This window comes from Alosa pseudoharengus, unplaced genomic scaffold (genome assembly GCF_046254945.1).
Source record: "Alosa pseudoharengus isolate Yale_2024_CS ecotype anadromous, Long Island Sound unplaced genomic scaffold, YU_APseudo_1.1 YU_APseudo_1.1_scf_15, whole genome shotgun sequence".
Lineage (NCBI taxonomy): Eukaryota > Metazoa > Chordata > Actinopteri > Clupeiformes > Clupeidae > Alosa > Alosa pseudoharengus.
Window position 1 is genome coordinate 29,068,397 of NW_027468620.1, and position 24,577 is coordinate 29,092,973.

A 24,577-nucleotide genomic window follows, 5' to 3' on the forward strand; every position below is an offset into this window, starting at 1 on the left:
GTTCGAACTTTTCGCTCAGACTGATCAGTGAAAAAAGTTAAGTGAGAGCAGTGTAATCCAGTAGTCTGTATTGCATGTCAGCTTTAAACAAATGTTCCCCCTCTTGTCTGGAACTCTGACTGTTTGACATTTTTATAGTTGGATCTGAGGAGAAAGTTTAGTACCTTCAGCATGCAATCACGCTGTTTATTTGTTATTGTGCTTTGTTCTACTATTTGGCTCAGATGTGTTTTTTGCAAACAGCCATAAGTGCTGCTCTAACAGAAACCCTCTTTGATACTGTAACCTCTTCCTGCTATTGATCTCTATTCACAGATAAAAGAACTCTCCAAAAATCATGCATTTTTCATCGCAGTATCAATGGGTTCAATTGAAGCTGTTGCATTTGGTATTAAGGTTTGCTTTAAGCTATACTTGCAAATGCTGTCTGTTTTGCTCTATTGATTCAGTGGTTTTGTATCTTGGATATTGGAGACACCAGTCCCCTGATATCATTTTACTGTTGCCTTTGATCAGAATGATGGCTGTGAGCAACAGTGAGGAGTGAAGTAAATTAGGCTAATTAACCATTATTGGTGGGACAGATTATTGTGTACAACATGAAATATTAAAACAAGATTTCAAGTATTCAGTCCTCAAGAAGGGTTTGTTGCTTAGCACAGTTGAAGACAATGAAAAGAGAGAACCATTTTTCATTTTTAGAACCATTTTTGCATAGTTTCAAATTGGTAGATTACAGTCTTTACATGTTAATATGCTAAACACCTGGTCATTTCAAACAGTTGTGCATTAGTATCCAAAGAGATACTAATCCAGAGTTGGCTCCATTTCTGCTGGTTAATGAGGGATCCCATCACCACCCCCAGCCCAAGCTCAGCCCTCCTCATCTCTACACGTGTTTGTTAGAATCAGCTGTTATTGACTGACCCAGTTAAAACAGAACTCTCTCACTAGACAGCTCACATCCTGTCTTTGTCCTTCTGATGTACTGCCTCACAGATACACCTATTTATTTTCATACCAAGTTGATATTTTTTTTATACCGTAAGTATATTTTTTGGGGCTTTTTATGCCTTTAATTTGATAGGACAGCGGAGAATGACAGGAAGTGAGTGGGAGAGAGAGTCGGGGTGGGATCCGGAAAGGACCACGGGGCGGGAATCGAACCCGGGTCGCCGGCGTACGGTGCAGGTGCCCCAGCCAGTGACTTATGGGATGACTATTGGTGGATTTGTGTGTAATGACTGAAACTGTTGATAAAGTGTTTATTCAGTTATTTATTGTCCGATCAAGACAGACATGGCCTTTGGGTTAGTGTCTTTAGTTCATAGCAGTTCTTTGGGACTCATAACTTTGAATGTATTTCCCTGTGTGTGTTGGAGCTGAAGGCCCCACCGTGTGGTTGTGATGGTTTTCCTGTGTGCTGGCCGTCCCCACTCAGCATAAGCACTTCATCAGCAGGCTCTGACACTCCAGCAGTTGCCATTGCTAATCCGCCTTGCCACATGACATGAGACAAGCGCAGACAGATTGATCATTTAAAACCCATTAGCTTCTCGCCTTCAAGGATCATGTTTGGGCACAAAGGGCAGTGTTTGGGCCTCCGATTTTCAGGACTGTGTGCTGCTCATACGGGGGGGGAAAAGCCCCTCCTAATGTTACCTCCTGAGGGACGTGGTGTGGTGGAGGGCCGGCGAGCGAGCACATTTAAGAATAGCTTCACAGGAAATCATTTCCCAAAGTGATGTGAAGCACAGTCTGGCGGCTGTCAGGTGTTAAATAACACTTTGGACCGGAGGACAACCAAATGACAGAGTCCTTTCTGGGAGAATCTTAAAAAGACGAAAAATATAGTGCTGAGAGGAAAGGACGACTCCTCAAAGAGGTGACCATCACTGGAAGCAGCGGTGGCGGCAAGATGTTTGGCAGCGAGCGTCTGCCATGGTATAATTGGAGAGAAAACATATATGGGAGCAAATAACCCCCTGTCACTGGCATTAAAAGGAGCAGCGCTGATGTCTGGTGAGCTGGCAGAGGGAAAAGTGGAGACTAAGTAAAAGGCAAGATCAAATGGAAACATGGTTCAGGGCAGCTGCACATCAAAATATTTCAGATAATTGTCGGTCCAATCGGTGGGAATGGGCCATCACCATTTTTGGGGGAAAAAACCCTCCAGAGTGTTTCTTTTTCAAATGGCATGTTGTTGTCATGGTTTTTGTTGTTCTGGCCCCTGGCTCTGATTGGTTCACACAGTCTTTCTTTCCCCTCGTCTCCTCTCCAGTCTGCGGTCAATGATTGGCTGACATGCTGACAGGTCCCATGACTTTCTGGTGTTTCCCACTATCAAGGCCTAATCGCCTAATTGTCTTTCATCATGGACGCATGGGCCATGCATTTTAATGCATCTAAACAGATGTTGGGGTCTGGAGCCATGCGATTGGTCACTCGGCATGGGTGGTAATCATGAAATCCGAATTAAAAGTGAAATGTGCTCTCCCGCGAGCCTCGTGCTGCAGTCTTGCATTTCCTGTTTTCGCTTAGATGGCACAGCACACTGCTTCCCATGATCTTTGTCTTGCACCAGCAGTCCCACGGCGAGATCCCTGCTGGGCCATTTATGATTGCCTGGGCCTGCCTTTGTTTAGCCACCGAGGAGAAGGCAGCCAGTGTTTTGGCACGTCTCACAGGAAAAACATCCACTTTAATTCCCCGGCAGCAGCGCTGATATGGGGGTCTGGACGGCTGGCTCCCTCTCTTTCTCACACGTCTCCATGCCGCCATGTCACACAGGAACGCACGCACTCAGCCAACGTGTGTGTGTGTCTGTGTGTGTGTGTCTGTCTGTCTGTGTGTGTGTGTGTGTGTGTGTGTGTAAGGGCCGACTGACCCCGCTCGCAACTGAGCGTGTCACCATGTTAATGAGGAGTTCCAAAAAAACACAACGGGGTTAAATAAAGTCTTCATGCCATCGCCGTCCTCCAGTTATTTATTTATTTTTGCGCCTGGTATGTTTTCAGTGCTCCCCGCGGTGATGGGCCTGGACACGACTGCGGCGGTGTTTTGTGTGGCAGCTGTGTGGGCAGCCATTGTCTCCGCTCAGATTGCTGCTTTAGCTCCCGAGCCGGCCTCATTAATCATCCCTTCAGACTATTTATAACAGCCCAGCCGCCGACACCACCAGCGCCAACGTGCCATTGGCTTTTGTCATCACAGCGCCCTGTTTGGTGGCAGGAGGAAGCCTAATTATTAACTGTTAAGATGACAGTCAGCGCGGTTCTATCAACAAAGCCTGCTGACAGGCAGCCAGAGACAGGAGGCCATGGAAACAGCAGCCAGCCTCGTGACCCATTTCTGTTTTGCTGCTTCCATCCCCGGCGTCTCAGCAAACTTCTCCCGGCTTCTCTGTTTACACTGTCTGTTTGCCATCTCAAAGAGCAGATGCTGATATCGCTGATACAATGATAAAATGGCAGACAATTTCTCTCTTTCATGTTGCATGATGGCAGGATTTGTTCCTCCTTGTTTATTGTGACAGGTGAAAGTAGCAGTGGGTTAGTTTAGATATGCAAATTAGTTGCATTTCAAAATAGAAACTCTGCAGTAATTAACATTTGATTTGTTTGGCAGTTGTAATTTCCCCTATTCTATACTTTATAATCCATATTTAAACAGGAGGGGTGTTGTGTACACCTCAGCTGTCAGTGTCCTCATGACAAATTCAAAAGCATCTCAGAATGCCAGTCAATCAATCAATCTACATCTTAACCTGTCAAGTCACAACTTATTATGTTTAGTTGTATAAACAATGTGTTATGGTCATATTTGTCATTATTTATGAAGTAAATTGATTTTGTTCAGGGCAAAAACTGGACTAAGACGTCTAAAGAATTGTGTACAGAGACAACAAAAAAATGTTAGCAGAATCCGACTCCAGGAGAATGACAGTCTTTGTTATTTGTCTTCTGACACCATGGCAGACAGCTATCAGGAAGAAAGAGATCTCACCGTGAGCTGGTAAAAATTTTGAGAGTCAGACTTTTTTTCTACTACTCCCCCCCCCCCCCCCCCACAAAGCTTGAGAACCCCAAATAATGAAACGGATCAAGTCACTGTCACTGTCACAGAACAAACATAAACTTTTCTGGCACCTAATAAATAGACGGCGTGGCATTGTTTTCAAACTAAGACAGGTGTGGCTGCTACAGTGCTGATGGATTCTATTATTCTGCTGGGGAAGCGTGTTTGCTTTCTTGTCATATATTGTCACACATCTCTCTCTTGAGAGGGGGCGGCTTGAAAGATGGCCAACAGTAATTACACAGATGCTTCCCAGCGCTGTTTGTGTGCAGGATCGCTCATCGCCAGCGAAAGCTAAACTGTTACTCAGTGCCTCGTTGTTTGGCAAGCAGGAAAGGGAATGTACATAATGTTGATATTTTTTTCTTCTTCTTCTGCTTGAGCTGCGTGCTGATTGCTAGCTCATTAACCTGTTCTGCTCGCCTTAAGCTCTGATGAGAAGCCTTTTTTTCTTGTTTAAAGAAAAGCGCAGACACAACAACGGCTACAGGCAGCAGTTAGTCATCACCGTGGCCGAGTTGAAAGCCCTGATCTAGGCGCTGGCGATGACATTATTTGCACCTGAATGGCAGGTACATCAACATCCCCTTGTAGTCTCATGAAAAGTGAGACAGTCACAGCTTTGTTCTCTACACAGCCCACTTGGGGCTCTGACAGGCTGCTGATGGATATTATCATTTTTAATGTCAGTAAATAGTGCTCTGCCAGATAGGGGATCTGTTTCCCTTTCAGGACTCTCCAGCTCATTAATCTTTCCACGTCTGTGGCATATTTCGAAATCGGAGCCGGAAGTAGTCAACGCCTCCACCCCAGCAGAGAAAACTTCTCCAGGCTTTCTCTTTTTTCCATTCTTTTCCTGTTCTTTTTTTTCTTTCTCTCTTTTTGTTTTTCCTTTTTTGTATTCAGTATAGTGGATGTCATTGTGCCTGTGACTGCAAGTCAGCGTGATGGCAGACAGTGCTTTTTCTCTGAGTAATGTCTCAGATGTGGGCAGCCACTGATAGCATTCTGTCATGTTGAACTTCCTCTCTTTCATTCTTATTCCAGCCACAACAGCATGCCACCAACAAAGTCAAATATACCCACAGCCTTGTCCTCCAATCAAATAAAATTAGCACAGAAATGCACAGCCATTCCCAGAATTATTTTGTTTTATATTTGAGTCAGCCATGGACTACAATACTTTTGGATCATTTTTATATAATGTATTGTTAGAGATAGTGTTCTCTGCTGCCTCGGGCTCCAGTGAAAACCTTTGGAGCCTTGAACAGTAACTATCAGTGACATTACACAGAGAGCGAAAGGTTTGCATTGAAAAGGTTAAATATAACATGTTGACATGAACAGCGGCTTCCTCTCAGACTGCAGCATGGCATTTGGCAAACAGCATGGCAAAAATATGTCCATGTTGTATTTTTCTGTCTTCTGAGGACTGGGAAGAGTGCAACATATGTTTGGTGCAGATTTGGCAAATAAATAAACATCTTGATCAGGTGGTGTGTTGTCAGGGACAGTGGAGGGCAGGGCTAACTGGAAAGCATGTGATGAGAGAGAGAGAGAGAGAGAGAGAGAATAAGGAAGGGTGGTGCAAATACAGGTCTGAGAGAGAGGTCAGTCTCCTAAGATAGTTGTGAAGCTAGTCTGTGGTAGTTGAGTTCAGTCTGTGTCAGTCCCAATCAGTAATTGAACCTGCAGCTGTGGGCATGGGAGATGGGCACACTAGTAACTGGGATACAACTCAAGGCTAAAAAGGCACTTGCATCAGTCCTTCCCTTTGCATATGTGTGATGTCATCAGGGAGTCAGGTTTAGCCACAGGCCTTTGTCCCTGATGATGAGCCCTCTAAGGAATAGTCTGTGGAGAGGATCAGATCAGAGACGTCTGGGATGAAACCAGGGCCCCTCAGCACTGGGCTGCCACCATTGGCCTACTTCTGAAAACACACACGCCCTCAGTATAACACACACGCTTCAAATGTATATGTATATGTATATGTATATGTATATGTATATGTATATATAAATATATCTAGTGTTCCACATCATGAGAAACACCCCGCTCCCCGTGCCCAAAGCCTTATCTCCGTCTCCTCCTCTTGTCATGAAGGTGACAGAGCTGCTCATATCCTGTGCGCGGGTGGGAGAGGCAGGAGGAGATGATAGATACGTCACATGTGTGAGAAGTGTGTTTGTCTTGTGCAGGTGGATGGGCTCCTCTCCTCCTCCCTGCCAGACAGCGCACATGACACTTTTCCACACTCGCGCTCTCTCTCCCCGACAGTGATTTGGCATTCTGGGCGCTATCAAAGGGGGGGAATCTTTCACATGCAATTATGGCTGAAACTAAAGGTGATGAGCTGCTCTGTACAAAGGGAAGTGTCGGATCACAAGCCTCTTAGGAGTGCTGATCAGCGGGAGAGGCCGCCGCTCGTCCCTGGGAAATTCCTTTCGCTCCGCATCGGACGTTATCACAGCAGATAATGAGAGTGGCGAGTGATATAGTCTGGTGATGTGTGCGTTGCGGCGGAGGCAGAGCTGAGAGATTGAGCGGGGCTTTGGCTGTGTGCGAGGCACTCTGTCATCCTGTGGGATGAGTTCATAATGTCTTCTGATGGCCTCTCCCACGCACTTCATACACAGACCGGCCATCCTTTCTGGTGTCACCTACACTACAGGCAACCCAGCGCACAGTGGAACATCACACGATGTTTGATGAAATGCGCTGCAACCGTCTGGCAAGCAGATGGGGCAAAATAGCACATATCATTACCTTTACAAAAGAACTGCTCCATGAATCCACCTCAGCCTCAGCACTCATGCAGCGTTGTCTCTTCAGGGCCAGCAGCATGGCTTGTGTGATTTGAATGGTGAGTTCCAGTGCTAGAGCGCCAGCAGCTCTCCTGAGTGACTGATCCGCCGTCTCCTGCCATCACCGTCCAGCAGCTCCACCGTGCTGACACATATCAGTTTAGGGGCCTGACTGTCTTCTCCCTCTCTCCCTCCCTCCCTCACTCTCTTTCTCTCTATCTCCCTCCATCCTTCTCTCTCTCTCTCTCTCTCTCTCCATCTCTCTTTCCATTTGGCTCCTGAGTGACGTGTACTCACTCCTCTCCCTCCCAGCCCAGGTGATGAGGATCTGAAGCCTCCAGAAAGAGGCTGACAGGCCGTGGCTCGTACGGCTGCTTAGTGCTTCTGTCAAGGTCACCACAGGTCTGAAGAGGGCTACCACACAGACGGGCGTTGACCGAGGGAGCCAGGGGGGGGGGGGGGGGGGTCAGTCTCCCTCTGACCGCCAGGATCCGGGGCCTGCAACCACTTAGTCAGAATGCACAGCGTCTCAGAGTGGACTTGGCCTGATTGGTTGACTCAAAATCATTGTTCTGGAGATAGAAGCTCATTGTTTGAAAAGCAGGATATTAGGGAGCTGAGACAGAGTGCTACTCAGGAGGAGTTGAATAGTGTTTGCATTAGCATCCTGGAGGACATTAGATGTGAGGAAGCTCTGATTGCCTCATCAACAAACATTCAGACAATTCGTTGACATCCAGCCGGAAAAACACTCCAGCAAATAGTCCTAATATAAAGTCTGTGGTGCCAACAGATTGCTGCTGAATTGAGCCAAATAACATCCTTGTCAAGCATTGTTAAATTGGGTATTTTTCCATCCCTTGCAACAACTCATTCATCAGGGCCTATTTTGGATTGTCAGCGAGCACAAGCCCCAAGCTCACAGGCAAGTGCAAAGAGTTTTAGGATAGCGAGGGCTCCAGAATTTTCGAGCATCGCTTCAGCTATCCCAAAATGTCAGGAAATGGGCTTAATAGGGAATGATTAGGGCTCTCCTAAAGCCAATTCACCTGAAAGAGGGAGAGAAAGAAAGAGAAAGCGTAATTGTGCTGCATAATCCCATGTGACGTTGCTCTTTCATCTGGATAAGGATCAAAAAAGCAGGGATTTGTGGGGCCAGACCTCCCTCAGCTACACTTATACACACACACACACACACACACACACACACACACACGTTGGCTGGTCTGGCCCTCCAGAGGGCATTCATGGGTCTGACTGGTGTGACTGGCCCCTGCTGTGGATAGGAGCCTCTCTGGGGTCAGGCCACAGTTTTTCCCCTCTTAAGCAGCTGATTGGCTGAAATAAACCACTCAGGTGTCACAGGGCCACAGTCTGTACACAGATAACAAGGACGGGCTTTTTCATTTCCTCTGGAGGACTGGTTGAGGAATTTGGGAGGATTGGTTAAATATGATGAATGTACACACACACACACACACACACAGTCTTTGAGAATAATTATCATTTTCACCCTTGCCACTGAAAGAGAAGTCAAGAAAGAACCAGAGACATAAATAAAGAGTGAGTACAAAGGCTAGGGCAAAAGGGACAGAGAGAGAGAGAGAGAGACTGATTTGGATGAGTGGCTCTGTTCTCGGGGGCATTTGCTGGCATGACTGGCCAGTGTTTGAAGTGAGGCACAGAGCGTGTGTGTTGACCACAACCCCACGCTGGGAATCATCGCTCCGCTTCTGCAGGCTGCTGGCGAACAGAAAGGAGCAGGTCAGGAAAGCTTGCAGTGGACGCTCTCTCTCAGATGTTTAACGCCGCTGGAGAGGCAACTTCAGCCCTGACAGAAGGGGATTCATCAAAGATGGAATGTGGGAGGTTGCCTTATCTTCATACAACACAAGATCACAGAAAGGCTTTTGTGTTTTCTCACTGGAGGGTCAAGTCAGTCATACAAGTGTGATGTATAAATGTTTAGAGAGGAATTATTTGGCCTTTTGTCAGCACTGTAAGCCGTTGTTTATAAAAAGTTGCAGAAAATATAATGCTATGGCTCTCAATGGCTCGCTGTCAGCCCAGAGTGAGTGCTTTAGCTCCTAACATTAACATAAAAAGCAGTGCATGCAATGTAAGCCTCCGCTCATCTAAATGAACTGCAATTAACCTCCTTGGAAGAGCAGTGGGTAGAGGGGTGACAAACAGATGCTAGCCATCAGCTGTTATGTGCTATTGTTTTTGCAAGCTGTCAGGGGATCTCTTCAAAGCTTCGCCTGAGAGTAAACAGTCACACACACATTTCCCAGCTCATATTGTTCATGACCCTTGTTCTTGAGGATGACAGTTGTGCGTGTGTGTGTGTGTGTGTTGGGGGGGGGGGGTGTTAGTGTGAGATCTGGACAAGGGGAATGTTTGGGTGCAGATAAGCTCTGCGCTTCAGGAGAATCTCCAGATGCTTTTATGTAGCAGACTGTCATCCAACAGTTTTGATAAAAGAAGAAAAAAAAACTCGGACAGTGACAAAACCCAAGTCTCACCCCATTCAAAAAGATCCCTACACACCACAATAGCCATAGAGCATTTTCTGTTTATGAGAAATGTGTGGAAGTGTAGCACGTCCAGGCTGTAAGATTTTCCATGCTCAATTTTAACAACTATCCCATGAAAGACACTTTCAGCCAAACCCATAGAAGGATCATTATCTTCCTTTCCTATTTCTTCTGTTCATCTTAAAATTATTCTGGAAGCTTTTATATTACATAAGCTGAGTTGTTAATATGTTTTAATGTTTAATAAAATTAAATATTGGCACAATGCTAAATCTAGTATGGGGATAAATGTGACATTAAGGGAACTCCTATGGCTATTTTTACATTGTCAGTTAAATGTGACCCAATTCCATTTGTTTGGTCATATGTGGCACAATTCCAATCTGCAACATGGACGTGTAAACAGATATGTGAATCGGATATGTGCCAGTGCAACTGCAGCCAAACAGGCAGATTGGATATTCCCTGTCATTTTAAACTTGCCCATCATTGAAAATGCCCACAATTACGTTCACCTCCGTTCAATTTCACGTGAACATATGACTGGCAGAACGGTGTAATTAAAATGAAAACAGATATAGAAAAGTTGAATTTAAGGCAGTAGGCTCGCCACTTTCTTTTTCGCCTTAAAATAAAAACGATAGGCTATTTTGCGGACTTCTCAAAGTACATTTTTGAAACAAAAGTAAACAACTAGCCACTGAAATACCCTAATGCAAGCTTCTTTCGTGCATTTGCAGTGTCGTCTGTTTGTTTGGTTTCATTTCGGTGACCAAAATCCCTCTGGTGCGCATGCGGATTGTTTCAAGTGTTTAAACATTAGTGAACCATGACAACACAGATACAGTATCTGATATGGGCCACTCTAAACAGATGTAAACAGGCAGCCCAAAACATTCGATTTAGACGGAAAATTGGAACTGTGCATCAAGGCCTGCCGGTGTAAACACAGCTTAAGAACAACTTAGTATCTATTTTTGGATGATAACGGGTGTAAACTTTCATTTGGACCAAAACGACGCTAATTTGATCACCGAATGCATTACAAGCTACTGTCTATGAGTACCAAAGGTGGGGAGTTCAGTAGTCGACTTTGTACGGACTCTCTCACAAAATGTCGACTACCGGAATTATAGTAAGGTAATGCACAGACTGCATAAACAGTCCTTTTTTCATACCTTTTCTGTACACTTACAAAATCAAAATATGTCAGTTTGTCAGCAGAGAGCCTCTTCGTAATATAGATGTGTTGTCTGCTGAGAGCCTCTCCATAATATAGATGTGTTGTCTGCTGAGAGCCTCTCCATAATATAGATGTGTAATGATTTTCTGAGCATAGTCGGTGGCTTAAAAGTGTGATCAGCTTTTCACGTAGCAGAGCTGCCCCCAAAGACTATGCTACATACTATTTAGTTGATGCATATTTCAGTCTTATTCAAAACTGCACTGATTAACGCCATTTTGGTCCCCAACTAAAGTTTACACGCATTACCATCGAAACATAGACCCTAGTTGTCCAACAGAGTTGTCCTTTATGGTTTGAGCTTTGCCAAGCTGTGTTTGTGATATGTTGATAATGTGGACCTGTGAGCTGCACCTCTTTACACAGTAAGGCTGAAAAGCTCTACTGAAATAATACGGGGGCCTCATTCATCTCCATAATTGAAAAGACACAGTAAAAAAACACAGCTTGTAATGCGGTTGTTCAATTATCTAAAAGCAGTGCATCTTACAGACTCTGGGCGCAGATAAGGGGAAGAAAAACGAGGTAATCCAGTCACAACTGTCACACAGGTGCCACCAATTCATTAGCCCCCAGGTGCACCCTGGGACCCCAGTTCATTTCAGAGTGAATTGAGTTTCAATCTAGCCACTTCACCTGGAACACCCTCTAAAATGTTCTGATCACTGGACTATAGGTGGACACTGTCGCTCAGGGGCGCCTCATTTGTACCCTTCCGGCCCCTTTAATTGTGGGCATTGGTGTCCAGCCGTACGGCTGGCATGAGCAGAGATGAGATTTCCCTCCTGGTCCCTTTGGCCTTGAGGTGGCCCTTTGCTGCTCTCTTCCCTTCAGGACCAATGACTGTCTGGGCAAATCTGTTTTGAGTTTTTTTCTTTTATTTCTCTGTCTTTCACAGTCCAAAACATAATGAAGTAAATCATCTCTCATGGACATGTCAGGATGCATCCGTCCGACATGGAATATCTCATGTCACGTTGTCACTTTTGTTAGACTTTTTTTCTGGGGTTCAAAGGAACAGTTGAGTGGCTGCTCTGTGATGCGTTGTCTCATGCAAAAATGCCACGCTCTTGCGGTCCCCTTTCTGGCACTCAGTGAGCGCCCAGCTCTCCTGCCAGAATCAGAACTCGGGTGAGGGCGCCACTGGAAACAAACAGATGAACTTCAACTTTGCAAAGTTTCGGCCGACTGATCCTCTGAAGATTGTTCCCGCTGATGGATTCAGTAATTGGCGAGCCGGCCAGGAGTGACAGCGGTTTGGCCACACGGGCCGCCTCTGATGTGATTTAGTAATAGCCACTGGCTCTTAGGATTTCCCTGTGACTGTAACTAAAGGTCATGACACTCAGGGGATGTGCAACTACATGGTTCTGACCTTGATCCATTGATTAGAGTGATGTTTATTCCCCCCCCCCCTCTACATCATGGCGAGAGATAAGAGAACTGCTCTGGACTTTATTCCTCTGACCTCATCTCCTCTATTGCCAGGAGAGGCTGTCAGAGATGATAAATTCACACTGACACCGGCCACCTTTCCCTTCACTTAGTAGCAGCCCGGCTTTTATGTCTCACTGGTCATATATACATAAAGGCAGGCTATTCTGCATGTCGTCCTGGGTGGTGTAATGTCTGCATTTCAGTCTTAGAGTTATGCAGAGTATAATAGTATTTTTGACACACAATTATGCTCTACCCGAAATTATTCTTTCATTTTTACTTTAATTCACTCACAATAAGCTTCTTTATTTCACTGGTTGCTTGGTGTTCATTAAAAAGATGATCACAGGTTTGTAATCCTGTGAGCCACCTTTTAAAAATCCTTTTCAGTCACAAGCAGAGTTCACTGAATGATCCATGTCATCCGTGTTTTTTGTGTTGACTTGCTTTTGTGTTGTCACTGAGAGGTATTAAAACGATCTCATCACCTGCCTCTAATTGAAAATCTCTAATCAAACTAAGCCGTACTCGACACTTGAGTGCCTAATTGCTTTCTGTGACAGTTCGTCAGAGAGCCATCATTTGCTCAAGTTAATGAATAGATTAATAAAATAAAATAGTTTAATTATATTTTAGTTTCTTGATTGTTAATGGCGCCGGAGGAGCTAGATTGAATAATGCTGTTTCTGTTATTAATTATCTGTAAGTGAACTTGTTTAAATGATATTTTACAGCCCCTTGATAAAAATTACAGCTAGCGGCAATGTAGTGATAGACAGACAAAGGCCACGGACAAATTATCATCAACTATTAGCTTGTTTCCAAAGGGTTTTATGTTAATCTTTTAGTACTTAAGTACCCTGCAATTAACATATCAGGAGGAGTTGCCTTCCAGCAAGGCTTGCAAATTGAAGTGCTCAGATAAAAAAGCCATTCTCATGAAAAAAAAAGACAAAGGAACAGGGGGCCATTGCACTGAAGTGCTGTGGAATTTTATGTGTATATATGTCTGCGTGTGTGTGTGTGTGTGTGAGAGAGAGAGAGAGAGAGAGAGAGAGAAGGGAGAGTGTGTGTCTGAGTGAGTGTGTGATCAAGGAGGTATAACGATTCCATTATCTCTCCTGGGCTATGACATGAGATGTCTCTTTCAGGGCCTCCTCTCTTTGTCTGGCTCTGAGGCTGGGAGGCTGGGCTAGGGATGAATGGCTCTCATCAGCGCCAGCATCTGATGGAGCACGTTTACACATCAGCCTAGTGGCTTGATATGCAAATGCAGCCACAGCGAGCAGACCACAGGGAGATATAGCTCATTGTTAGCGTCTTACGAGCCGTGTCTGTCTTTATGCTGGGATACAATCGCAGCCAGTGTGTCGACCCAAGTGGAGGATCTTGTAAATCAGCTACTGTTTCTCACCAAGGTTGAATCAACAAATAGGTCTGATCCTTTGAAGGACACCGATCTGTTTAATTGACTTTTTTAATTATTATTCTGTACTGTACTGTTTTATCAAAACATTATGTGACTATGATGATAGGATGCTCTGATGTTTACAAAAGGGCAAGTGTTCTCATTAACAACTATCCATGTAGACCCTGAGCATACCTGTTTGGGACATATGCAAGGGGCATCTTCTAAAATACTTAAAGAGTATATATGCTATACTTAAAGTTTTTAGGTATTCACAGCATGCCAACAATAGTTCAATGGTTCACTGTTCACAGAAAAAGGAATGTCTGTGCCCATTTAAGTAGTTCTTTGAGTTCCTTAATACAAAACTATGGAGCCCCTGTCTCAAACCAAAAAATATGTTCTTAGAAGACTCAACTGCAGTCTGTGATTCTGGAGAAAGGTTGTTTTGACTTCACCAGCCAATCAAATGAAACCCTCTCTTCCATGCACTTCAAACTGCATGTTGATTGGCTGTTTATGACTTGGCCAGAGCCACTACAGTATGTTTGTTTCCCATCTACATGGGAACATACACACTGTGTGCGAACACCAGATTTGTCAAGTGTACTCACGGAATGGAGAGCTGGAGGACTGCAGCTTGTTGAATTTGCAAAAAATATATTGGATTGGGATCACAGACTATACCTTTAAGAGTCTTCTCCAACCTTCTCTCTGTGTGATTCAGGCAGGCAAATCACATAAAAAATGTGCAAACAAGAAAAGCATCTTGAACACACAAGACACATATCATGTGTGAACAAGATAGATCAATGCACTCACAAGAATTGTACACACTTGTTAGAAATACTCTCTTTCGCAACACAATGCAAAACAAAATACAAATGTGTTTACTTGAGTGTTGATATTTCTAACTCAATACAATACACCCTAAGAGTTGTTGGTAAATGTTGATATGCTAAAGATGTTTACATTATTATCTGTACTGAAAAGTTTTGCATTGTGTCATAATTGTTAACAAACAGTAGTAGTGTTGGAATGTGTCTCAGGTTTAGAGCTGGCAGGCTCCCTCCACATCTAAATGCTAATAGATGCTGAAGCCTGAGGCCCCAGTTACAGTATTTACAAACTTGAGGTATTCTGCTGCATGCGGTTAGCAACCGGAGTTCAAAAGGTGAGGGGATCCAGATCCAGTCCCAGAGTGTTTCTCCACGGACCTAGCCCTCCTCTAACCACAGAGCCATTGTGCTGGTGTCCAGATGGCATGATATCACAGCTGCAGGCCCGTGCTTCCCTCCTCTTAAATAAAGAGAGTGAGCTGGGGAGAGACTAGCCTGGCCGGACCCTGGGTTTGATGAACACTTTGCCTTCGAACCGAATTCCTTTGTGTCACTCCCCCATAACTTATGGCACATGATTACAAAGCTACCGATGTGATAAATTAAGTTGATGGACAGAATTATACGCAGGGCTTCCTGCTCTCCCCTGTGACACACACCAGCTTAGTGCTCTCTGACAGGGACTGTGATTTAGCACCGGGCAGAGGGGAGGGAACACAAGGGAAAAAAACAAACATTCACACAAAGTCCCTCAGCCCCCCCCCCCCTTTTTGAATTCTCCACCACTACCGTAACGCCATTAAGAGAGAACAGAATGAGATGCAACTCTTAGTGTTTTATTATTAATCAGCGAGTGAGCCGACGTGCAACGTGCATTGATTCTCCGAATGAGCGGACCCTTGTTTTGATGTGATTTCGTCGAGAAAGAATTCAAATGTGTCGAAGAGGCGAGAAAGCGAGCGAGGAAAGGAAAGGGGAGAGGGGAGCATCATGGACTCTGACCAGGCGTGGCTGTGCGGCCGGCGGAGCAGATGTGTGGGCTCTTGATGTGTCACAGGGCGAGAGATAAACAGAGCGAGGGAGCGGAGGAAAGCCGAGAGCTGGCACGCCACACGCTCATTTATCTCCCTGAGAGACAGATTAAAGGCAGAACCCAGTAAAACAAAGTTCTGTTGGCTTAATCAGGGGGACAGGCTGCGAGGATTATAAATAATACATTCAGCAGAGCCTTCCTGACTGGCCCCGTATTATAACACCGCACGGCCATTTACAGACAGCACACACACGCCACAGCTCAGGCTATTCAGACATGAGCCCACTGTGTTGCAGCACAGCTACCCTCTCACCACCAGTGCAGGCTTTATTGTGTTTGAAGCACACCTAGCACTGGCTGAAACCATAGAGGTTTGGGCCAGAAGAACCAAATCATATGCTAAAATACTAGAAAACACTACAATTCACTGATGGTTGAAAACTTGCCCACTACAAACAGCATGTTGGCCTCAATGCTGTTTCTACTCAGTATATTGATAAGCAGTGAACAGTTTAGATGGGTAACTAATTGGGAAAAGTCCAGATTTGAAATCTGACAAATAGTTGTTATTGTTTGAATTTGGCAGGATGTAATGATAATGGTAAACACGACATTTGTGCTGCAGACACCCTAATGCCATCAGTTAAACTTGTGTCAACAGACTTTAAACAGACATTTTAAATATTTTCTCTTTTAGCCTTGAGTCTTTAGCCAAAATAAAGAAGGCAGAAGATGGAAAGATCTTAAATATTGCCGTGTCATTAGTTCACTCTGGGGTCACAGCTGCGCTTCTCCATGTGTAATTGCAGCCTGTGATTTATCTAGAAAAGACCTCAAATACATATAAATCTTCCAGCTCATCTGTGTTGTGGAGATCCACCCGTAGATAGATGGCCCAAGCCAAATAGATGCTCCACAGTTACCTATGAATTATGCATTCAGTAGCCTCCTCCGTGTGCGTTCTGTCCCAGCAACAGTCAAAGTGGTCCTTTGTTGTCCTCAGTGATGAGTCCAAATCAGAAGGTTGGCAGTGCATATTATTCTACAGTAATAAACCTTTTTCACTGTCTCCGTCATCAAACCACTGACACCGAGCATAAATACACTTTATGTTAATCTATCAGCGGCGAGTCTGCACTGGGAGCTTCTGTGTACATATTAGACTGGTGGGGGAGTTTATGGTGAAGTTTTGAAATCATTCATTTAGCTGACCCTTGCCGTAAATCCACTAACTGGAAAATTGCCCCCCCACCTCAACATGCACACCCTTCTATTTGGTTTGTCGATGTGATCACGAGTTCATCTTTAGCTTAATTAATTGGCCGTTTCTGTTGACAAGAAATGTATGCAGTAATAATTTGCTGGAAATAGATGCAGTGTAGGAAATGAGATATCCATCACGGGCCTGTGTTCCAGCAGCTGCACCGCCGCTAATATGAAAGTATTTCAGCCGGCGACGACCCCGCTGTTTGTGCAGTCAAGATTATATATACCCACGATCCATTGCCTGCCTGAGGCGCTCATGGAGGTCTATGATAACAAAGACTTTGTGATTTATGGCTTGCTGTGAAAGCAGAACTTGATGAGATTAAACAATTTCATAGCACAAGTGTTTCTCCCCGGCCTGATTTGTAGTAGCGAGGCGACAGTAAATCAAGTTTATATATCTGAAAGCATGCTCAGCAAAGGAGTGCAATTACTGTTTAAGACAGCTACTTTTTATTTAATTTTTATCCCTGGTTTGTCTCTTTTATTCCCGGCCTGTCATGAAAGCACTCACCTTCATAAGTCCTTCTCCTGGGAGAGAGGGAGGCTGAGGAGGGGGCCAGTGCTCCTGCCTGCTCTCTCTTCACAGCTCCACAACAACAACAACCACCACCACAAGCACAACAAACACAGACCTGTGCTGCCATTGTTTACTCGCCCTTTATCTACGGTGAAGTGATCCAGTTTGTCACAACTGCTGTTGTGATGCCAGTCTGACAACATGGGTGATTAAAGACATGTGTTCCTACCAAATGATGTGGATGATTAGTTATGGGTTGTAATGAATAATACTTCATACAAGCGACTTCTTGGTTGACTTAATATACGGTGGCTAGTACTGTTTTCATATTGCTTTGGAAATTTACAGTTACTGAACATAAATGATGAAATGATCCATCAGGCTATAATACATCAGATTTTAATGAAGAGAATATGTGTATTGTATGTGTGTGCAGACTATGTGTTTGTGTTGCATAGTGTGTATTTGCTTGCATGTGTGTGTGTTTTTTTGTGTGTTTGTGTCTGAGTGTGGATTAGTGTGTTTTTGTGTTTTTGCATTTTGTGTAGTGTGTGTGTGCGTGTGTGTGTGTGTGTATCAGTGTGTGGGTGAGTGTCTGTATCATCACATATCTCCCGGAAACATCAAGAGCTCTCATTATTTAGACACATCTCTCTTTTTTTGAAGGGGTAGCCGTGGAGGGGTGGGAAGGGGGAGCTTGCCCCAAGTCAAAATTAGTTTTCATTTCTCCTGTGATCTTCCCTGACTCAAGCGAGCTGAAAGTGAAGAAAATGGCAGTCTTCATAGCAGGGCTGAGTCGAGCGAGCACTTCACAGAGTTGCTCTCTCGCTTAAGCATTGCTAAGTAACCTTCACATTTCACTCGTCTGAAGAGCTAATTTCCTTTAAGCTCACATGTCAGTTTTTGTGACTCTTTCTTGTGGGTCGCTCTTCAAATGTCTCCGAGCATCTAATTGCATGGGAAGCATTCCCGACAACCTGGTGTGACAGTCCTGCTCGGAGAATCTTCAGTTATTTAACATCACACAGAAAGCCTCATGATATGTCACACGTCTGTGTGAGAAGGAGCCAAGCCGAGACAGAAATCACGACTTATTAGATGGAATTTATGCGCTCCTTTCAAGCTATTTCAGAAATCTGTGACTCACAAGACAACACTACACTTTTCCAGAGTGTTCTATTTTTAAAGCAATCCAAGATATGCTTTGAGACAATAACCTTAGTGTTTCAAATGTCATCACAAACAAAAGAGCAATATTTGTAAATATTTACTTTAAAGGTTTTTACCATGTCTCTGTGCCTAATCAAACATTTTGTAATTCCCCCATCTCCCCTGTATGTTATGTCTCTGAACATTTTTGTAGATTATGTGTAAGTGCTGTAGGTTAATATGTCTGATGTGTCTGTGTGTTGTCTGGGGCGAGAGTTCCTCTAAAAGTGCAGCTGGGTTATCTGCATTATTCTAGAAATGTTTGAGCTGTAATTGATTCCTTACAAACACAGGAAACTCATACATGCTGCTGTTGCATTGTTTTGTTCCATTAGACTCTTGACATTCGTATCTGTGTGCTCATGCTAACTTAATGAAATCTAAGAGGCCATTCAGCCTCAAATGTGTTTTTGTACCATTTAAAAGACTTTTGCCGACAATAGCAGCAGAAAGGTCAGATCTCTCTTTAAATTGCAGCCCTCAAAACACAGGATTAAGTAGAAGGCTGCTTGATATGGACGATTAACTTCATGTATGCAACCTTTCCATGTCTTCCCACAGAGGCCGACACAGAGAACGCTGTGCTGTGGTACGCTGTGCCCAATTTGCCTCCTGCTTGAAGCAAAAACAGTTTCGCTTGTGATCACTGATCACTCACTGATTTGCTTAGCGCAAGTTCACTCGAGTAGAACTGGTAAATCATTAAATGCATGCTCAACTCCGCTCCCGCTGTGCTAACGCCATACTCAAGCCCCTTTAAAGGCTGGACTGAGGGCACTATTACATCAAATGCTCTCTCCCCAGTCATTACCAAAGAAAACAGAATTAATAAGCTTTTATGCGCACAACAGCAATTTAAAACATATTACGACTATCCATCTTAAATACAATTATCAAGGTCAAAGCCATAAAAGTGAGGCCTTTTTGAAGTCTGCTCCGTCTGTGGTGGTCACTCTAATGCCGAAGTAAGCCTTTTTTATTGGACTTCACAGTGTGGTATTTCTGTTCCACACATTTACAGTGTTTCCATTCCATCGCGGCGCTCTGTCAAGGCCCTACCTCAGCTTTGTTGTTTCAACTGAGAGCGTTGGAAATGTTTTTGCTTATAATTTAAGACTTACTGACATGTAATATTTTAATGCCCTCCACATGATGAAGTATTCACTTTGAGAAATGTTGAGTTATGAGTTATAAATCAAATATCTTGCTCCTTTAATTTTGTATTAGGTGTTTTTTGTATTAATCCTCTGTTCCTCTAGCATGGCTAAATGTTGAATTAATTCTTTTGGAGGCTACATGTCAAACCAGCAAAAATGTTGACTCAAGCATACAAACAAGTTTCTTTCCCCTTGTGATCTTTAGATCATCAGAAAATAGTGCTAGTGTTTAAAATGAAGACAAGCAAGTTTCACACATGCACGCTGAAACACACACACACTCACACAAAATACTTTTTGATACATACCCAAAGAGAAAACATATCAAAAGATATTTCTCTACATGTCTTTTGCAAGCACAAAAAGCCCAAATGGTGTCAAGAGAAAACACAACAGAAAGCTTGTTTCTTCTAACAATTGCTTTAAGCTACAAAAATCTCATTGAATCCCCAGCCTCCCCTTACTGTGGAGTCTCTCTCTCCTTCCCTCTCTCTTTCTTTCTCTCTCTCTCTCTCTCTCATTTTCCCTATCCTCTTCTTAAAGGGAAGCCAGGTCCTTCTTTAGGGTCTGATAGGTTGTAGGCTGATGCTTAGCAACAGCATTCCTGTGCCTTAAGTAGCAGTAAGCCTCTGGCTGAACCCTTTGATGTGGCTGTCAGGGCACATTTATTTCGTTTTAGCACTTTGTCTACTTGTCCAGATGTATAAGGAGATAAAAAAGCACTGGTGTTTACACTTATTCCTTTCTCCTCTCTCTCTCCCTCTCTTCTCTGGGACTCTGTCTCTTTCCCCCTTATCTGGGCTGCTAATTAGATTGTGTTGCTGATCAGGCTGTGGGAGCATGTTGTGGCGCTGGAGACAAAAGTCTCTCATCTGCTGGGATGCTCCCTTTGAGCCCAGATGGCTGTTGCGAGAAGCAATGTCCCCAGTGAAGCCCCAGCATAGTTTCTTTTTCAAAATGTCTCTTCAATCACTATCCTTTTTCTCTCTTTCTCCCTTTCTATCTCTCTCCTTCTTTCTTTCTCTTGCCCCCACTCCTCCCAATCTCAACTGGTGATTTGTAGGGGGTTGATTATCACACTGCTATCAGGAGTTATCAGCACTTCTTTATTAAATGCTGAAGATGATTCTGACAGTTTGTGTATATATATATATGTGTGTGTGTGTGTGTGTGTGTGTGTGTGTGTGTGTGTGTGTGTGTGTGTGTGTGTGTGTGTGTGTGTGTGTGTGTGTGTGTGTGTGTGTGTGTTTGTGTGTTTGTGTTTGTGACTGCAGAGGAGTCATATTTCACCCTGGCACTGCGCAGTGGATTTCTTTCTCCGGGGCTTCAGCCTCCAGTCGGGACCGAGGCTCTGCCATGGGCCCCATCCGGCCCTCTCCCTCTTCCAGGAGGGGTGCGCTTGCGTCCCACCCCCGACCCCCCACATGTGTCCATCCCCACTGCATCCTCGTAAACAGGACTGATTAGTCAGACGATGAAGACAGTAATGATGGCAGCAGGCAGCATATGCCCAGCCCCAGAACCCCAGCCCCAGAACCCCAGCCCCTGAACCCCAGCCCCAGAGCCCCAGAACCCCAGCCCCTGAACCCCAGCCCCAGAACCCCAGCCCCTGAACCCCAGCCCCAGAACCCCAGCTCCGGCTCTGCTGTACTGTGTGTGATAAGTAGGCTGTGTGCGGCAGCCTCATAAATACATTGCGCTGCAGCACCCCCATCTGCTCAGAGCCAGCACAGCCTGGAGCCCTGTGCGCCACACCAACCAGAGACAACCACACAGCATTGTGTGTGTGACAGGCAAATGTGGTTGTGTCCATATATGTGTGTGTGGGTGTGTGTGAGAGAGGGAGGGATGGGTAGCATTTACAAAAGGGACCTCTGTGTAATATATCAATAATTAAAGTGATTTGGTTCATTTTTAGCCAGAAGGTAAGTGGGAGAGATTATGTGATGTTGGACACTCTTCTCTAACTCGTATCCTGTGCTGTTCATCTTACACCATTACATATGCATACATATGTTTTCATTTAATGTGCCAGTCTGCACTTTATAAAAATAAATTGAACTTAATAATGTTTACTATTAGTTTATCGTGACCATAAATGGGGAGAAAATGAAAGTTGTTTGTGTCCGTGGTATGGCACTGTTAGGGTAGGATGCCTTCACTGATCTGGAGCAGTCAGGATTGTTTGGTGCAGACCTCCCAACAGCAGAGTGCCATCTGCTGAGTGCTGCCACCGCTCTGTGATGGATGTGTGATGGAGCAGTGGGCTGAGTGAGAGGCCTTGTCATGCCGCTTGAGTGTCGGCCACTGCAGCCTAGCACCATCTGAAGCCTCTTTCATCCAAGCCCAGACCCAGCCGTGCCACCGCACACACACACACACACACACACACACACACACACACACACACACACTGAAACTCTCAAGTGTTGCCTTTTATTCATTTGTTTCTATGGCCTTTGTTTTCTTGTGTTCGTGCTTGTGTTTGTTTGTGCATGTACGATTCTGTCTCTGCTATTGTCAAACTGATATGTCTGAAGTATTTTATTTATTTATTTTATTTTTATTTTTTTTCGGAGAGGGACAAACAAGGCAACTCTAAGATGTGCTTCAGTGGAAATATCAAAGTTTTATCTCAGCCAAAAGCTCTTGTGGAACCGTCAGATATATGCGAGACGGCACAGATAATCTGCCCAAGTGGCAGTGGTCGATTCAGTTTTGGAGAGGCTAGAGAGGGAGGGCAGCTGTGGAGAGGGAGAGAGCTTTCTGCCGTCTGTATGCTTCAGGCCCTCCACGAAATAAATGAATTCATGGGATTCAAGGGTGCTGATCAAAGCCGCCGGGTCTCTTGTCTAAGCCACCCTTTAAGGCCGACACAGGCTGCCTGGTAAACAGCTGGGATTCAAATAGAGATTTTCTCCCTTTTCTTCCTCCCCCCTGAACTTTAGTTTTTCAGGGATTCTCATTATCAGACGGCCTTTCTTTCTCATGTGCAGGATGGGTCACTGCAGAAAGAGAAAGAGGCAAGGGAGGGGGGGGGGGGTGGAGGGAGGAGGGGAGGAAGTGGGAGGGCGCTCCCGATTAATCTTCCTCTGGGAGGGGGTCTGTGTTTGATCAGGAGACGCGGGTGGGGTCAGGTGGAGAGGGGGTAATCCTGGAAATCTCTGATGTTGACAGCAGGTCACTTTTTTGTGTGAAGGGTGGGTGGAGCCCCTCGTGATTGACATGGCGTGGTGGCGGTGCTGGTGGAGAGACAGTGTTTTAGGGGAATGGGTGGTGGTGGTGGGAGTTGCAGGGCGGGGTGGCTCTGAGCCAGCCGAGCCCCTGTGCCTGTGGGTGGTGCCGTTAATAATGTGGCAACTGGGAAGATTAATTGTGGGCCAGCGGTGGGATTACGAGGGGCTTTGTGCGTCCGAAAAGGGATGTTGGTGGGGAAGGCCTCTTGATCTGTCAGGCTGAGAGGAAATTAGCTGGGGCAGGCCGGAGCTGACTCTAGCACAGCCCCGCTGACGTCAGGAGAGACAAAACGCGGCCAGGGGATCGTAGAGAGGGAGGTCAGTCATAGGAGCGCTGCGGACCCCCTCACAAACACACGGCAGCGAACCTCACAACCTCATAAACACACGGCAGCGCACCTCACAACCTCACAAACACACGGCAGCGCACCTCACAACCTCACAACCTCATAAACACACGGCAGCGCACCTCACAACCTCACAAACACACGGCAGCGCACCTCACAACCTCACAACCTCACAAACACACGGCAGCGCACCTCACAACCTCACAAACACATGGCAGCGCACCTCACAACCTCACAAACACACGGCAGCGCACCTCACAACCTCACAAACACACAACATCACAAACACACGGCAGCGCACCTCACAACATCACAAACACACGGCAGCGCACCTCACAACCTCACAAACACACAACATCACAAACACACGGCAGCGCACCTCACAACCTCACAAACACATGGCAGCGCACCTCACAACCTCACAAACACATGGCAGCGCACCTCACAACATCACAAACACATGGCAGCGCACCTCACAACCTCACAAACACATGGCAGCGCACCTCACAACCTCACAACATCACAAACACATGGCAGCGCACCTCACAACCTCACAAACACACGGCAGCACACCTCACAACCTCACAAACACACGGCTTCACCTACACATGGACCCCTTTATATCCCTTTATGTTTTATTAGAATTCTTGTCTTCTGCCATGAAATGAAATTGTATTTTCCCCCTGACTGTATTACCATAGTTGTTCTTATGGTCTATATTTCTGTTCTTTTTGCTCTCTAAGCCACACTGTTTACCTGAAGCCAGTTCTCCTCTAAAGGATGTCCTCAGCACTATAGAAAAACAACATTTGGAAAAAAAAGAAATCCTGCCCTTCCTCTAATATGTATTTGTCAGTTTGAATTTCTATAGTGATTAAAGAGCCTGTGAGATCTCGCCTGCAGAGGTGGAAGCTGTTTTTGCAAAGGCATCAGATATCAGCAGCATGTCATGATAAACTGCCCACTCCCAGGGCTTGCAGGCCAGCAAAAAAAATGGGGTAGCTTGCCGTTGAAAGAACATTTAGAGAGGAAGGAAATAATACGAAGAGCATCCTTTGGACCTGTAGAAAGCCAGCCCTGGGCTCTGGCTCCGCCGAAGCAGTTTTGCACCCGGCACGAGCGCTTTTGTGTTTAGGGTGAGTTGACCACGGAGGGTGTGAGGTGGAGGGTGGACACGCTGGACACGTGGCGCGGGCATAATGCCACCTGTTGGACTGTAAACACAGAGCAGCCCGCAGGAGTGGCGGAGAGAGAGAGAGTGGATGCCTGACCTCGAGATGACCTCCAATTCCTGTTCATGGCTCAGCCGTGGAGAGGCCCCCCTGTTCCCTTCCCCTCCCTCTCTGAACACCCACAAGCCCAGAATCACCACCAGCCCCCCGCCCCCATCCACCCCCCCAAACAGGCAGGGAACAGATAATCAAAGCCAGGGTCGGAGCGCGCCTCGCCCCCTTCCACAAA

At 45.3% G+C, this 24,577-nt stretch overlaps 1 protein-coding gene across 1 annotated transcript in view; it reads left to right on the plus strand.

Annotated features, from left to right (window-relative positions):
* The window catches only part of lrmda (leucine rich melanocyte differentiation associated), a 194,058-nt gene that overhangs the window by 147,197 nt on the left and 22,284 nt on the right, over positions 1 to 24,577 (plus strand). The window lies entirely within an intron of this gene.